The 17,713-nt window shown below is 43.7% G+C and overlaps 1 protein-coding gene across 5 annotated transcripts in view; it reads right to left on the bottom strand.

Moving 5' to 3' along the window:
* The window catches only part of DPF3 (double PHD fingers 3), a 177,866-nt gene that overhangs the window by 142,025 nt on the left and 18,128 nt on the right, over positions 1–17,713 (bottom strand). For 4 of the 5 annotated variants that reach the window (XR_010743824.1, XR_010743825.1, XM_066321313.1 and 1 more), the window contains exon 1: positions 10,939–10,964. The exons of the other annotated variant lie outside the window; for it this stretch is intronic. The gene's annotated coding sequence lies outside the window, so the exon portion shown is untranslated. Of the gene's footprint in view, positions 1–10,938; positions 10,965–17,713 lie in introns of those variants that run through there. 5 annotated transcript variants of the gene reach the window in all.

Below are 17,713 nucleotides of genomic sequence, written 5' to 3'. Positions count from 1 at the left end.
TCCTGTTAGCCAAGTACTCAGAGGAGAACTCTGCACTGCGGGTGCTGCCTGGAACAACCACACAAGAACTACTGGCCAGCTTAACGAGGCCTTTTGGACAAGCAAAATTAAAACCCAAGGGAGGCAAAATGACAGAACACAAAAGAAATATCCAGGTTTAGCAGAATCTCCTCACACTAAGACTGAAATTTTCATGCAGCTTTGGGTCCTGTTGCAAAAGGTAGTACTTATAAAGACAAAAGCAATAGGTCAAACGAATACAGCTCTGAAAATAGATGCATTGGAGGGAAAAAAACCTGACAGGTCCTGATTGATAACCATGCTTGAGGGAAGCTGTTTGAGGAAAGCTGCTGCAGCAAAGGCTGCAGGGAGTTACTGCTTCAAAACCCTGCTGCGGCAGAAAAGACACATGTGGCTGCTAGAGCAGGAGATGGACATGGTTAATTGACTGGGAAAGTTTAGCAGAGATGAAATTAATGCAAAGAGCTCAGAGCCCAGGCATGCAATTCTGTTACCAAGGGAAGGAACCATTCGGCTGGAATTGCAATCCATTTTCAGGTCAGAGCCTTTCCCAAAGGCAGAGTGCTCACCCCTCACCTGTTCCTCTTCTGTTCTGAGGGGTGCATGGAGGAGAAGGTAGCTGGAAACAGCAGCCTGGGAAATACACTGTCCTTTGAGGGTCAGCCAGGTTTCAACTTTGCATAGTGAGTGTGTTTTGAACTGAGGAATTCAGAAGATGTGTCAAGAGACAGCCTCTTCTAACCCTAGAACTTTGTGGATAAGGTAGTAGTGGAAACAAAACTAGAAAGTTAATGATAGGGGAGAAGGGAATTTACTTTCAGATCTAATCAGCAGAATGAGTACCTGAACCAGATATGTCTGCAGTCTGGTCAGATGAGAATGCCAGGAGTTAGTTAATGTGGAATAACACAAAAAACACATAAAAATACAAATTCAAACAATTATTAAAAAAAAAAAAAAAAAAAAAAAAAAAAAAAAAAAAAAAAGTAAAGCTGACTGCAGGAGAAGATAGGAAAGATACAAACCACAGACCAGATGACACAGATGATCTTACCCAGTGATGTGTTGCCAATGTTTTGATAAGTAGCACCCACGACTGTATTCCTTTCAGCTGGTATCTCTTTTTCCTCAGTAAGAGAGGACTAGGTCTGGGACCTTCTTAATTTCCTCTGCCATTTTAACAAAGGGACTTTAAATACACATATTTACAAGGTGGGCTTTAAATATACTTTAAATACACATATTTACAAGCTGACCCATAACACTCTTCTCACACTGGTGACTATGAAATTGCACTGAACAGACTGGTGCACAGCATTTACATTTTAAAAGGCAGAAGTAGTTACCACTTGGTTCATTTCCATGGTAAAGTCTTTTCATCCCAAAAATGCCTTTATCAGCTCTGGGCATAAGTCACTGCCATTGAGGATGATATAACAGTAAATTTTGGTGAACTTCTTCCATCAGAACCAGGCAGACAGTCTTAATTCACTTTTCCACTCTTCAGTTTGGTCATGAAAGTGCTAACAGGGAAGGATTCCCACTCACCTTCAATACATCACTCTTATGCTCAACACCAAAAGCAAAGCAATGTTGAGTCAATGGTTGATGGTGTGACTAGTGTGACCATCACTAAGTCAGACAGCGCATGCCATTCTTCCCACGGAAGAATGGAGGAAATTATGCCACAAAAGGGACTGTGATGCTTAATTAAAGCATGATTATAAAGCATTTTTTTGGCACAAACATGACACATACTTTATTACAAATAACATACTTTTTCTAATTCTTTCATGCTCAAATCTCCTGAAATCCTTATTGTAGAATATGTAAAGAGGAAATTCCAAGTGGGAAAAATTTTATATAGCTGCTTGCTGCTCAGTTTGAAGAAATTTCACTTGGTAGAGCTACTCACAGAGGGTCAAGTTAGACTTCTGCAGGTAAAGAGACTGTCCTTTAGATCTGTATTTATATATAAGAAGTTAACTACATTTTAGCAATATTCAGGGCAGTCAGGCTGAGAAGTCACTAGTTAAACCTGACTGTAGCAATGAGTTCATGACTTATCTATGTCATACAACAAGTCAGGGGGCAGATTTAATTTAGTAGGTACTCATCTGCCATGCTGCAACCACAAAACAAAGCCGCCTCTCCCGGTGCATAGAGGCAAGTCACTGAAATGAGTCTTGCTCCAAGACAGCCCCAAAATGCATCACCTCATAATCCCCATCCGCCTCCAAAACACTCAGGTAGATCATAGAGAGTCCATCCTTCCAGTCCAGAAGCCATTGCAGCCTCTCTTCCTCATCCTGTATTAGGGACCTGAAACAAACCTTTCATTTTGGGAAATGACTCAGGAAGAGCATGTGAGGAAGCAGAGCAACAAACACATAAGGTGGATATAAATCCAGATAAAGTATTATAACCATTAAAGGGTTGCTGCTCCCTGAAGGTTGGCAAAACGAAGAGAGTTAATTAAAAGCAATCTCCACACAGTGCTGAGCCAGCCTGCCCTGATAAATCAGCAGCCAGGACTGCACTCATAGAGGTCAGTGGGGGAAAGAGGTTGGGAGGCAGGGGAAAGTAAGGAGAAGATAAAACATTTAGCTGAGGCTACTGACAAAAACAAATCAGATCTGGTGGAGAAGAGTTTTCAATGTATTTCCCCCACCAACACTACTCTGTTAGATTTTGACCTCAGGAATGCCTATTTGCCACCAACATAACACCAGTAACCTGATTGAGTTGCCATTCATTTGTACCAGAACAGGAGAAGAGAGAAGCCTTTTGGGCCCCATCCTGCCTGTGGAGGTATTAACATCACTTTCATCCACGTGCCATTAGATCACTGAAGGGTAACATCACCAACGTTAACAGAAACATCATTTTTGGAGAAGCACATCCTAAAAATTAAAGGATCAGTCAGATATGATGAAGCAGCAGAAGTTCCCATCACCAACCCTCACTAATCAAATCTCACATGCGTGCTAATTTGTACTACCCCAGCTATAAAAGATACTAATCTCTGAATTAAAATTGTGATCCTGATTTAATCCACATTTCACATCAATAGGTATTTGTTAATGAACTAAAAACTTTGAGGATAAACGATCCGTAGAAAACACAAAAACCTACAGTCTTCAAAGCAGCTTTTAGTTGTTCAGGAAAAAAAAAAAGCAAAATCAATCAGGGTAAGTTTTGCAGATACAGGTGGATTCATGTGATTTCGGATATTAGACACTGGGTAGTGAGTTTTCTGAACACTCAGGAGAGCAGCCTCACACACGATGACCACCAAAGGAGTTTAGCAGTAAGTTAGCCTCTTTTATGAACCACTGTTTCCTTTATTCTTTATTCAAACTGCACAGGTTTTAAAATAATCATAAACATAAAATGTATTTGTCCCCATCACAGACTAAACACAGTCTTTCAGGAAACAATACTGAGACCAAAATACTTCAACAGTCACAAATCCATGCATTACTTTCTTCAAAACTGTTCTTGAAATGGAAGTGGAATGAAAATATAGACACAACTTTTCTCTTGAAGAAATAATACTAACTTTGTGTCTCCACAATAAGTTTCTTTTTCACAGTGTCCACTGGATAGCGAATTATCTGGGCTATAACTCCAGTCATTTTGATTTTTCTCCCAATTCTTTGACTAGCCATGTTAGGCTGTAGATCTACAGGAATACTGGAAACTCCAAAGGTCCTAGAAGCAGACCAAAAACTGAACAGCCCTGTGACACAAAGCACTGAACTGGTGTTCACTTACTCTTCCAAAACATGAAAAGCACCCAAAACGTTTTCAAGAGGGAATTTTGTTCCAACAGCCATAATCTATCTTCCTGTGCCTCTCATGAAGCCAACTCAAAGCATAAAAGCAGCATAAGCATTGTACTTTGCATTTTGGCAGAAGTAGCATGCCCACATCTGATCAGATCAAATCAGCCCTGCCAGATGATGCGGTAGGGCAGGCTGGAATTAACCAAGTCAGGGAATGGCCTTGTTTCACTGCTCTGCACCTGATTTTCTTTGCAGTGTCCAACCTATCAAGATTTTTGAGAACAAAAAGGCAGAAAGCATTAAACCATGTGTTGGTAGAAAATGTAGCATAATGTCTTAACAAAGGCTTTGTATCTTGTACCACAAGCAGAAATCTGAGCAAAAACAAGAGAGAGAAACTATAGGTTACACAGAGTTACTTTCTTTTGCATACTAAAATTTCATATGTGTTACAGCTGTAATTTTATATTCATTTATGAAAGCTATCAGAAAGCAAGTGGAAAGTTATCAGACTAATAGGACTCACAGTTTTGTATGAATGGAGAGATGATCCTCAGGCTGGATCAGTTCTGTCACAACAGACTGTGACATTAAATATCACTTCCAGCCTTTCTCACCAGAAGAACAGTGATGTAGTCAGTGTCCCCATCCACACCTGAGCGGAAGACTCTCTCCCAGCTACAGCTCAGCAGAACATGAAATTAATGCATCAGGATTTGGCAAGCACACACTGCTGATCACAGCCACCTAGTGCACACTTATCAGTACCTGTCCCTCCCCTGCTCTTGCTGCTCCACTGGCTCCCTGTGAAGCCTCTCCTCAGACCAGGCTGGAGTGCCAGTAAAACCTTCCATGCTGCTGGAATCATGACTCTGACCGCACCTGGCTCAGGCAGGTAACCTGAAAACTGAGACACGTGCTGACATACTCCTGCTATTCCCCTACTGGAGAGGACGGTGGTGTGAGAAGGATACTTGCCAGCAGCTGTTGAGACACTGCATTATTCTTTTCTGAGATATGTGCTGGGAAACTGTGGTTAAAATATGCTCTGCTGGGAAATAAACCATATATAACAATAAAAAAAGTATCATGCTTTGAATAATTTAACCTAATAAAGAAAAATAAAGATTTAAAATTTTCAATATTCAAGAATTCACTTATAACATTTGTTTTACATGTCACTCAGCTTGGACAGTAAAAACACATTGTGCAGCTCTCTTCTTTCTTTTGAAATAAGAAAGAAGAAAACCACTTTCTGCTTCTCATGCACTTGTCCAACGTATATGGGTTTGTTCCGCAAATTGTAGAGAAATTTAAAATAAAGAAGCATTACCATCTGAAAATTGTTTTAAAAAAGGTAAGTATTCTTAAAGCATGATTCCTTTTAGATTGTGTTGATAACTTTCCTTTTAAGAAACAAACCAGTGCAAAAACTGGGACCTGCACTAAGGAAGTTATTAACACACTCAGTCTCTGCATCTTGGGCAAAATTACCAGGCAAAGCTAGAAGAACAGCACAGTCCTAATGAAGCCCTCAGAACAGGCCTCAAGCAACTTTGCCTTGGTGCTGCTTGTCTGCACAAGGGAGTATGTCACCCCAGACAGGGAAACCTCAGATCAGAGGTTGGTCTCTCCAAGGGAAAAAAACATCAACTCCCGGAACAGATTCATTCCACTCCTACAAGTCCTCGGGGATAAACAATACTGGAATGGTTCTTGCTCAAGGCAACATCACATACAGACAACACAGTGATGAGCCCAGAATAAATACCAAGATTGTAAAATTGATCTACTGAGCAAAGAAATTCAGCTCTGACATGAAAGACAATCCAGAGTGAGAAAATTCCAGATTCGGCAAATTACAATGCTGAAAGAAGGTTTATTCACAGCCAGTGGGGGCTTTGGAATGCCTCATTTCAGGACAGAAGAGGTACAGCCAACTGTCATAAGCTGCAGAAGACAGACACATAAGATGGACAAAGTCTGCTCTTGAGAGCAACCTTCAAATACCATGCTTCCAATTTTAAGAAAGCAGAGAAGGAAATCAATTTTCATTAGGCTCCACAAAGATGAGCCACATTAGCTTCCCCATGACTCAGACTGACACAGATCCCCACTTTGCTTTGTGTACCTGACTTCTGTGTAAAGTATTCCCACTCATACACTGTGAATCCTATCTAATGGGTATCATGCATACAGCCCATTGGACATGTGCTTTCCTTGAAATTATAACACTCTCCAAAAAAACCATACTTTTGGGTCTCTGTAGGACAACCCAGACAGTTCAGAATTGCTTTCACACACCAGAAATAATATGTTTTAAAAACTTTTTCTTCAGTGGCAATTTTGAGATACAACCTCCCTCCATCCACACAACTAGACAGACTGTGAAAGACTGAAAGACCAACAAAACAAAATTACAAAAGCATTGCAACAACTAATCATGCATAAGTGAGTGGTGGAATCAGACATAACACTGTAACAAGCAACACGCCATTTATCAGAGCCTTTCATTCAAAACCAGTGTATCCTCAGGTCTTCTTGCCTTTTCTGCCTTCCAATGACTTTGGTTTTATGCTTATATTTTCCTGTGTAAACACAGTAACATTGATCCTGTTTTTTCTGAAAGCTGCTGCTGAGATAGTTCAAAATATGATTTTCATGTGGACAACAGTTTTGTTTTGAAGTGTATCACATTCGAGCTCATTTATGTTTTTAAGTAACATCAGAGCCACACTGGAATTGCTGTAAAGATTTTGGTACATGGTTTAATGTGCCAAACAAACCCTGTTCTCTCAAGCAGAAGAAAATTCCCTTTTGTGAGGCCACATTAAAATCACCTCCACATCACTTGTAAACACTCAACTGGCAACATGTCTGTCTATTTTATTGCTTCCACCTGCTGAAAGCAGCACTGTACATTATACTTTCACTTTAATATTAAAAATCAGCAACCAGATGCTTATGCAACAATGTCCACAAAAAAAATTTAAAAAAAAAATCAGTCTTCATCAGCACTTAATCAGGACATAGTACTGTTTCAGGGCTGTGTAATGGGATACAGGACCTTCCAGTTAAGAGTCCCCAGCCTGAGTTCAAGCCAGAGTAACCACTAATGAAATTCTCTTGCCATACAAGACCCCAAGACCCACACTGGTTTCTTGCCAACATGAAACAGGGATGGAAACACAGACCACTTCTTCACAGGTGTCTCATGACACAGAATTCATCATCACAAGGAAGGTCATTTGGCAGCCCAAAGGTCGGAGTTGGCTGTCAAGGCAATTTTATCTGAGAAGGCACAGCAATTGAAAACCCAACTGCTGCTGTGTGTTTGCAGTGGGAATGCAGAGACAGAACAGGCCTGGAAGATCAGCTCCAGCACAGTGCACACAAATCTGTGATGATCTGCTCCCCAAACACCTGGCAGAGAAAAAGTGTCCCCAAGCACATCAAAGTTATCCAACAATGCAGGCAGCACAGAAGTGAGCTAGCCTAGCAGCTGAGCCTGAGTTAGCTTCTTTTGTCCCAGAGGCTGTCCTGCGCAAAAAGGAGAGCACCAGCACTGCTGAACTGCTGGGAGGCAACAGCCCTCTGGTGAGTGTCCAGGCAGAGTGCTATAGAGCATGGGGGATCTCACAGGCTGAAATGACAGCAACCTAACCTATGTTCCACTTAGTGTGTTTAATTGGCAACCTGAAATAAAAGTCATTCGTGGGAGTAAAGACAGAGAAGGGGTGGGAGGAAACCAGCTCTGCTTCTAGACAAGACTGTGTAAATTACAAGGTCTTAATTACATTAAGTGCATTATGGTACCATATGCACATCACTAATAAGGCAGAGATGGAGGAAATGGGACTAAATGATAAAACTTGAAGTTGAATGCCTGCATTTTAGACTTCAACTTTTAGACAGATTCTGAACCACTTTGTCCTAGTTTAGCCATCCATAAAACAAAGGCAATAATCCTTTCTTCACAGGGGCATTGAGAGGTTTAATTAATTAATGTTTACAAAGTCCATTGAGATTTCTGACTGACATTTGAAGTAATTCAGAATACTTTTTAAATGTATTTGTTTCTTCTACTGCACTCAAATGTCTTCATATTAAAATATCCAAAGGAGAAGAAGATGGAAACAAAAAACATGGAGATACATACACAAACTAGTGAGGAAAAAAACCCAACAGCAACAAATTCAGCACTTCGAATCCACTTCTGTCCCATCAAAGCTGTCAGAATATCACCATTTCTACAGATGAAGAAGCATGTGCTTGTCCCAACACCTGCCACCTTTACCTTGCAGATCTGTTAAACTTAAATCTCAGATATTTTTATCTGCAGCACCGTGTTGGTAAACAACAAGCTAATAAATGGCAGCAATAACAGGCAGTCATGTCAGGTTAACTGGTTCACCAGAGGAAGTGAAAGGGAGAAGGCATGAAAGCACCAAAAGAGAAGCAGAAAGTAATAAGAGAGTGCTGGACAGAGAAAGAGGCAAGTTGAATAGAAAGAAACCAATCATTAATAAGGGACTCCACGCACCGAGCTATTCTATGAAATGCATTCCCACAGATGCTCAGGTAGTAGAATACATTATTCAGAGAGACTATTCTAGCATGAACAAGGCACATGTGTGTCCAAGTGCCAGAGATAAACTGAATATTGGACACTCTGAAACGCATAAGCACACACAAGGAGCTGCTTGATACCTGAGCCCGGATTTCTCAGTCCCTACATTGTCCCCCATTTCGGAGCAAAACCTTTGTGTGGCCGGTTTCTGTAGGGGGCGTTTGTGGGTTCTGAGATACAATCAAAACGCAGACAGAGGAAATGCAAATGTCATTCAGCTCCCGTTCATTGTCAGGAAGGACACATGAGGATAAAACACTGTGCACTGCATCCCTTTCCTATTATGTGTCCTACTGCTTTTGTCCTAATTTATCCCATGCATAATTTATTTACATGTGTATTGTTTTCCGATCAGCAACTTTAAAGAATAAGTGAAAATTATAAAATGTTTTATTGAACAAGTTGTCAACAAAATTACAGATGGTGTCAGACAGCCAGTACCAATTCTGCTTCCTCCACATAGCCTTCTTTAAAAGGCACACAGAGAAAAGCGAACCCAGCACTTGATGTCTATTGTTTCCTCCTCTCACACCCCCCAGGGGCGAGAGGAGGAGAAGAGAGCTAATTATAAATGGCCTCATCCTGTCCTCCCCGACTTCAGCAGCAGCGGGATCGGGCCCGGATTCATTTCGGCGCAAGCAGCCCTTCGGCAGGATCCGCCGCGACCGCCGGGAGCCCCACGGTACCACGAAGTGCGAGGCGAGGCGGGAAGGTCCCGTCCGCCGGCGGGGCGGGGGCCGGGGCCGGCAGCCGTGCTCCCGTGGCCGCTCCCGGGAGCTCCCCGCCTCCCACCCGCCGATCCAGGCGAGCCCGGGCTTCCCCGCTACCGGCAGTAAGCGCGAACAGCGCTCCCATCCGCGGTGCTCCGTGCCCAGGTGCAAAGCCGGGCGGTGCGGCCCCGGAGTGAGCTGCCAGCGCCCGGCGGCCGGGAGGGGCACGGAGAGGAATCGCTGTCGCCTGCACAAGCGTCAAACCTGCCGTCCAACGGGGGGGTGGGGGCCGCTGCCTCTGCCGCGCGGTTTTCAGAGCGCGTTCAGTCCCTCGCCTCCCACCCATGAAGACACTCGGACTTCTTTGATTAACCCCCTGCAACTGCGCTTCCCTCTCCCCGTGGATTTTTATATCCGAGAGGGCGAGTAAATGAAGCAAAGGTTTTTCTGCCAGGACGGAGCAGAAGAGCTGGTAAATATGTCAGCACCCCTTCCCAGCTCGAGGCTTTCTTTTCCCTCTGGATCGCAGAGAGACAGCGGCAGAAATCCCTGGAAAAACCTTCAAGTGCTTTTCCAACTCCAGCCGGAGGGACTTGAGAAAAAAAAAAAAAAAAAAAAAAAGAAAGAAACCTCGCAGCCCTAATTTCATCTCACAAAACTCAAAGGTATAAAAACACCCACTCAGCGCAGCCAGAAAGTGCAAGCGAAGCGTCACCGCCAGGTACTCTGCTTCCCTGCTTTACTAGCAAGAGCGCTGCCCCCGTTAGCGGGGAAGTCGTTTGAAAAAGGTTAAGGCAGCTCCGCTCCCCACATACGGTGCCAAATCCCACTCTCCCTAATGCCTTCGGGGATTAGCGGCGTGCGCTGCAGACCACAAGGAAAATAAAGGACGCGATCCAGAAGACGACAACCGGCTGCCGCGGTGTCCCTCAGAAATCAGCCTTATTTCCAGACCGGGAAAACCGGAATACCTCCGCAGCAAAAGTACCTGTCCCTCCCTCTCTCAAACTGGGGTCAGAACCCATCCGTGCAGCCCTCGGCGGCTTGCGCCCGCTCTCAAGATGGAAACACGATCAACTCTCTTTGCCACTTTGAAAAGCGAAAGCCTGTCATATGCAAAACAGATCTCCCGACTTCCTGCCCAAAATCAGCGATCGGCAGTCCCGAGTCATTCATTTCACCCAAGTCGGCTTCCTTGCCGCTCCTCCTCGCTCCCTCCCCTGCACGAGCGCCGAGACGCACCGGCGGAGCCCCCGCTGCCCCGCTTCCCACCGCCCAGCCGGGAAGCGAGCGGGGTTGCTTCGTCAAGACATCCCAACTCCCCAAAGATTTGCGGAGGCAACTCCGAGCCGCGATGGGAGCGCGGAGGCACCGAGCGCCCCCGCGGGCCGGTCCGTGCCCCGCCGAGCGCGGTGGCGGGGCCAGCCCGCCGGGGCAGCGGGGGCAGGACGCTGTCAAGTGCGCGCACCCCCGCGGGACGCGGCCGCCGCCGACCCCGCGCTGAGCGCCGGCAGCGCCGGGCGGGCTCCCCGCCGCCGCCCCCCGGTCCACCGCCCCCCGCCCCGGCGCCAATTAACCCAACAATTTTTTCCTCGTTAATTTCGGCGCGAGCCGCGGCGATGTGTTGCACAAAAAACACGAGCGAGTCGCTGGGGCAGAAAGGAGGGCGGGAGGAGGGACCCGCCGGGAGGCTGCCGGCACCCAGCTCCGGCTGGCAGCCGGCGCCGGAAAGGCGCCTTTTTTCATATTTAAACCACGCGGAATATGTACATTTTTGATTCCTACTTACGCTTTCAGGGGGTTGTGAATGACAGTCGCCATTTTGCTACAATGTAACAGAATATTGTGTCTCGGAGTTCTAAAGGTTCGCTCAGGGGAAGCGGCCAGCCAATGGCAGCGCGGCATACCGGCCCGGCGGCCAATGGCGCGGCGGGGGCGGGGCCGGGGCGCTGCTAGTTATTAGGGGAGCTGTCAAAGCCCAGAGGTCACTCCCTCTCCCTGGAACTGGCGGCGAGCAGGTCTTAAAGGGGCAGCGCCGCCGCGGGGCCGCCGCCGCGCCCGGGGGGCACCCTGGGCTCCAGCGCTGCACTTCCCCGCCGCGCTCCGGCCCCGCTCGAACGCGCCGCTCCGGGAGAGGGGAAGCCGGGCTCGCTTCCCGTCCCCTCGCACCGCCGCCGCTGTCCCCCCGTTTCCCAGGCGGCGTGCCCCGCCGGGGGAACGAGCCAGCGCCGCCCGCTCGCACCGCACGCTGCCCGGCAGCGTCCCTCCCGCGCTGCTTCCCTTTCCGCACAGCCGCGCTCCTCGCCAGGTCTCCGTGAGCCGCCGGTTCTGGCAGCGGCTCAGGCAGCGCCGCTCCCCCTCCCCCAGGAATTTCCCTCTCCCTGTCAGTCATCCCGGCCCGCAGCCCCTGCGCCCTTACATAACGCGCGGCGGCCGGACCGCCCGGCCGGCCCTACACAGCCCCGCTCCTCTCCCACACAGCAACTTCTGGCGCGCCGGGAGCCGGGCCCCCGTCCCGGTCCGGCACAGGGAGCCGCGGGGGGAGAGCCTGACCCGCGTTTCACCGCACACGCAGCCCTGCGATGAGACAGGAGCCGGAGGCTGGACCCCGGAGCGCGGTAGGGCGCAGGCAGAGCCCATTCCTGGGGAGGCAGCGAACTCCAGGAAGCCTGGGTTTACCTGCAACTAATTAAAGGAGCTTGCGAATGAATTATGGAACATGACCCAAGTGATTTAAGAGGTGTCAATCCCGATCTCAACTCTCAGATCCTGATCTCACTCTCAAAAGTAAACTCACTGAAGTTCACGAAATTGCTTCAGTGTAAATTAGGTGCCAACAAGAGCAGAACCGAGCAAAGAAGTTTTCTTCTTGTCTGATAGTAATGTCAGCTTCGTCATCTCATACTTTTCTCCCACTCTCAAAGGTCTTGTCTCCCTTCAGGCATCCTCTATCCCTCTGAAAACACAAACAAGCACCACCTAAACCAAGCCTGCATCCCCATTATTTGCTTTTATGCATCCAGAAGAAACTCAGCTAAAGAAAACTACCACACAATACTGTCAAAGCAGTAAAAGTGAGAAAACTAGAAAAACAATTTCATTCACAACTTAATAAAAGAATGGAAGTAGTGATGTTTGAGAGATGTTAACAGAAGTAGAAATAGCAATCTTGCTGGGCTGAACTTGAAAAAGTAAAGACAAAAAAATCTCTCTTGCTCAACTATTTTACAAAATAAAACATTCCAATACTGGGGCTAAAGAGAAAAGGAAGACAAACGGAGAATAGAAAGAGTATAATTGTTACAGTGAGGACAGGTACACAAGTGTAATGCAGCAGTTTCCCATTCATTAAGAATTTATCAGAAGTTTGCAAAAAGTTAAAATTTAAGATCTGTCTAGGGTTCCTCTTTCCAAAACATTGCCTACTCTAGCTACTAGGTCAACTTAGGTACTGTGCCAGGCATATATCCCCGGAGGGAAGCATCCCTTCCATCAAAGCAATCTAAGCCATTTGGTTACAGGCACTGCTTAGGAGAAATAAGCTTTCTGGCAGCTGGAGAGTTGCCAAGATGCTGAGATCTATCCCAAAACAGTTCTGGGAAGTAATCTTTAAGAACATTTCCATTATCATATTACATTATATTATTTAACATTGTAGTGGTCCAGGTGACATTGAATGCGACTTCAGACCCTCCTGCTCATTACTCTCACTGCTCACAGGAAAAGCTAACCACAAACTGCCGACTTGTCATGAGCACATCTTTGCAGCATAAGATGTGTGTGCTGCAAAGAAACAAACGGCACAGCGTGCACCTGAACTGGTGACCACGGACTAGCAACCTACACCCCATCTGGCCACTATGAGTATTTCTGGTTCGACTTTTCTTGTTGCCGTGATATTTGCTTAATGGCAAACACTTGAGCACTTACTGTAGGTTGGGCAATATTCACTTGTGGGATATAATGATTTTGCGTCACACGTAAGAAAAAAATAACCTAGGACTGTATCACACTGTAGAACAGGAGACACATTTGTGTTACTGAGAGAAGGTACCAAAATTCAGCCAAGCTCTAGAAAGCCCAGAGATTTTTTAATGCGAACTGGTGACATTTTCAGATAATTAAGAAACCCAGTTTGAGGTCATTTTTAGGAGTTTAATGAGTCCCTCTGGTCCTGTTTTGTTCGATATATAGGCCTATTCCTGCTCTGCAGGCAAAGAGCTCTTGGTGCAGCTTGGCAGGGAGTGTATTGGAAAAAAGGGATGCTTCCCTGGCTGTTTTTCAGATGTTGGGCCTTTATCAACTACCAGCAAAAGCAACAAATAGTGAGAACAGGCACAGATGACCTTGGATTGTTGACAGCCCTTTTCCCAGGCAGATCCCACGTTCCTGGCTAGGAGAACCAGCCAACAGTACTGCCTTGCTCAGAGGAATCTCCAGGATGCCCAAGGACAGAGCTGCCATATCAGAGCCGTGGGAAGCCTCACCTGCGGTAACAAAGACATTAGACATTGACAACAAAGACATTGCTCACATGTCCATATAATTTTCCCACAATGTTTTTCATGTAGAATCCCACAAGTTAGATTACCATTTTAGCTGAAAGAAAAGGCACAGAGCACTGACTAGTATTTTGCTTGTAATGAACTACACAACTTGTTTACATGTCCACTATTTGCAAGCAGGGGGGACATCACAAACCTATATTACTAAAAATTTCACACCATATGAATGTAATAACCATAGATATCTCCATTTTCACATATACACCAGTACATCATTGGTAGATCATTTATGAACTAAATTTTAGATTAATCTTTCTTCTGATTTTTGTGTACCATAAGTCACTAATCAGTAATGTTACTATTGTTTTACATCCTGAAGAACCAACAAAGCTGAAACACACTCAGTTCACTCACATATACAATAAGTCAGAACTTCAGGACTTTTACATTTGTACTTAGCTACTGTTAGTTTTATTCACACTCACCTGAAACATAGCAAGGACGCTGCAAGAAAATTTAAATAATTTAAAAGTATATGGCATTAAAAAAACCCTAGGTGGGCATATTCTTAAAAGAATATGCCGAGCGGGCATATTCTTAACAAGAGCTTGCCAAATGTTTCAACAGCCAACACATAAATTTTGAAAAAGGAAGGTAAGTTTTGACATAAATCTGTTGGGGTGACATCTATAGCATTAACATAGGGCCTAAGCACGATGCAACTACAGGATCAGAGTGAGCAGGGCTTTAGAAGAGAGTCCACCACCTCAACTCCAGCCCCTCGTACAGAACTGTAGCTTGTCTCTACCCAAGTAGAAGAAACACAATGTCATATCTTCTCAGTGTACTGGGAAGTGTCATGTCTCACGGATCATAATGCTGCTCTCCTGATCCACCTCTGTTTCAAACATTTTTACTATTTACATAACACAAGCACATTGATACTTTTTGTGAGGTCTCTGCAGTATTCCTGTATACCCTGAAAAGCCTTATTTTAGCTGACAATATTTCAAACTGTGAAAAATTTTTACCTTGTATTTATTATCTTCCGCTTTCCTTTTTATCTTGTTAAGTTTCAACGTAGAGTTGCTGTTTCCTGGAGGGAGGGAAAGTGAGGTTCTTATTATACATTCCTCAACTCTTGTGAATTGGAAAGTGAAACAAACTAGACACTGACACTAAAAGCCACAAATCTAATTTTGCTGTAGAGGGGAACATAAAAAAACCATAAAAAACAGCTGAAAAAGAAGTGGCTTCTGGTAGATTAACAACTGCTTAATATTCTCAGATATTTCCAGTGATTTACAATTTTCTTTTATTCATATATATTAAAATTCCAAGTATCAGATTCATATAGGTCTAAATAAGACAGTGTGCTGTAATGTAGCTTGTTACAGCAAAACAGGGCCCCACATGCACAGATATCCTGCAAGAGATTTGAAGCCTTAACCCCTTTTTATTTATTAAAGCTGTGCAGGCATCTCTCATACACTGTTTCTTGTCAGCTCTCCTCCTCCCTTTCTTTGATCTTTACCAATAGTTCCTTAGCTGAAAGAGAAGGAAAAGATATCAGAGTGTCAGTGTTATAGACTCAACACCAGCCTTCTACAGACACATCACAAAAAAAAAATTCGTAGTCAGCATAACAAAGATAACTATGGAGTTACACGGTGTAAAAATCGGCGCCAACAATTCATTCTTCACAATTCTGGGAATAGTATTCATAAAAGGGACCTCAAATATTTAGCTTTTTTTTAAAGCAGATTTTTTCCTCTAAAACTATAGCAACAATTTTTGGGTGTCTTTAGCCTATCTTGATTTCAGGTCTGATTTTGTTACGCAGTTTTATTTATTGTATGCACTATTTAATTTTCTATCAAGTACACCTGAATTACTTGTATGCTGATGTCTGGACTCAAGCCCTTTATTTTTAATGGGATGTTCTGATAAAATAAATACATTTTACATTTTAACACTGAAGAGGAGTCTCTACTAGTAAGAAGTACATGGAGACTTCAATCTGAAGCTTTTAAAATTTGGGGAGACAGAAGTTGTGTACATTTCTGGACTCTGGCTCAAGCCTGGCCCCAGTTTAACAAGCAGCTGAAAATCTATTTAGTGTGGCTGCCAGAGGTTTCTTTGTCATGCATTGTTTTTAAATTTCCCCAACAATAGCAAGTAATGTTATGAACAAGGAGAGTACAAGTGTTTCCGGTAGCCACTGCAAAACCACAGTAATAGTAGGAAAAGGAATCTAATAAAACAGACACATCCTCTAAAGAACACACATTCAGTAACTACGGTTGCCCTTTCCTTGAGGGAAGTCATAGGTAAAATTTAGATGGTACAGAACTGAATTCCCATAAAGAAGGACATGATAGAAAGCACTTAAGAACAACTTGTCAAAGCTTATTATGAAATTACAACAGAGTTGGAACTCAGAGTTGGACTCAGGTCTGTCTGACTTATTTCTTGAGTAACTAGCTGGGGGGAAAAGAAGATAAAAGGAAAAATAATAAAGGAAAATAAAAGAATAAAAAAATTAAAAATTAAAGAATAGGTGAACCCTTTGGGAGTCCATTTCACTCTTTCCTGGATTAAAGGTAGGAAAAAATGTTTTTATATTACATCCACCAATGGGATACAGAGGTAGTACCTTGATTCACCTGAAATAATGCTGTCTCCATCCTCTTGGTAAGTGCATCCTAGTGCAAGGATGAAAGTGAGTTTCTAAGGTGACTTAAACCATGGAGGGAGCAGGTGATATAGTTTAGGGAGCAATCAATAGAAGGCCTGACCCCCTATAAAAGTTCCTCCTTGCTACTCTGAATGGAGTCCAGACATACTTTCTACCTATGGTTCTAACCACCCTTAAACAAAAACTTCAAATGTGGTCCCAAAGGTGGCACAACATGACTTCCTCCTGCCCATGATGAGAAAATGGAATGTAATACCTTGCTAACCAATCTTATCTCTAATAAGCCCAGAGTACACAATATAATTATGATTCTAAGACAGGTTTAACATCCGGATTGAGCATAATGAATAGCACTCTACCTGAGAAAAACAAACTGCCGCACTCATCCAAAGAAAGTGCTAAGTTTGAATCTGCTGTTGATTTGAACTGCTTCACCTTTCCTTCCTTACTGATGACACCACCTCAAAGAAAGGAATGAGTATTCTGCTGTGATGATCTGCTTATTCCACTATGGCAATTTCTTTTTTAGTAGAGTAGGCAGAAGTGAGCAGTCCGGACGCAGCTTAAATGTGATGACTGCAATTGTTTTCTTTCAGTAGTCAAGTTTTCTTGTTTACAGAGTGAATTTTGGTCTTTGGAACAAACACTATCATAAGTAGGCCGCTTTTGTAGTACATACAAGAATTATACAGGTAACAACAAAACCAGTCTTTTTAACTACATGGAACATTAGACTCAGCATGAAAATATCTCACCTGCTAATGTTTTGGGTTTTTTACTTCAATATTATTTGTGAAATGCTTTTAATTTCAAGAGGTGTTTAAAATAATTTTAATAACACCTTCAGTGGTTTCACCCTCTCTTCCATATAAACACAAAAGAACTATAGAACTATAGTATTGCATTCTCTTTCTTTTTCCTTGTATTTTGTTCCATTATTTTCAAAACCATCTGTAACTTAAAATATTTTCCCCTTTGTAAAAATTTAAACTAAGAAGAATAAAATCTGATGGGGTGGTTGCACTGGAAAAACATCCACATAAACAGCAGTTTAGAATTAGTGAGAGGATAAGAAGGCACTAGCTCATGTTATTTCATTGATTGGCCAAACACCAGAGGCAAATGGTAGAAAGGAGGAAATAAGTCTATTTTAGCTATGTCTTAAATCCTGCTAAACAGAAACAGCTTCAAAAGTGTCACGAACTCGTTCTTCCATTTTCCATCAAACTTTCTTGGTAGAGGAGAGAAACAATAGAAAGTTGTAGATTGACCTGCCTAAAATACCAATTTAGGTCAACTTTAAAAGTTGATGACTACAAATTTCAGTGAAATGTAGTACTGGTATTACATAAAATGATCCT

This window comes from Sylvia atricapilla, chromosome 6, assembly GCF_009819655.1.
Source record: "Sylvia atricapilla isolate bSylAtr1 chromosome 6, bSylAtr1.pri, whole genome shotgun sequence".
In the NCBI taxonomy this organism is placed as follows: Eukaryota; Metazoa; Chordata; class Aves; order Passeriformes; family Sylviidae; genus Sylvia; species Sylvia atricapilla.
Note: the sequence above shows the minus strand (reverse complement) of the source record. Positions and strands in the feature narration are given on the sequence as shown.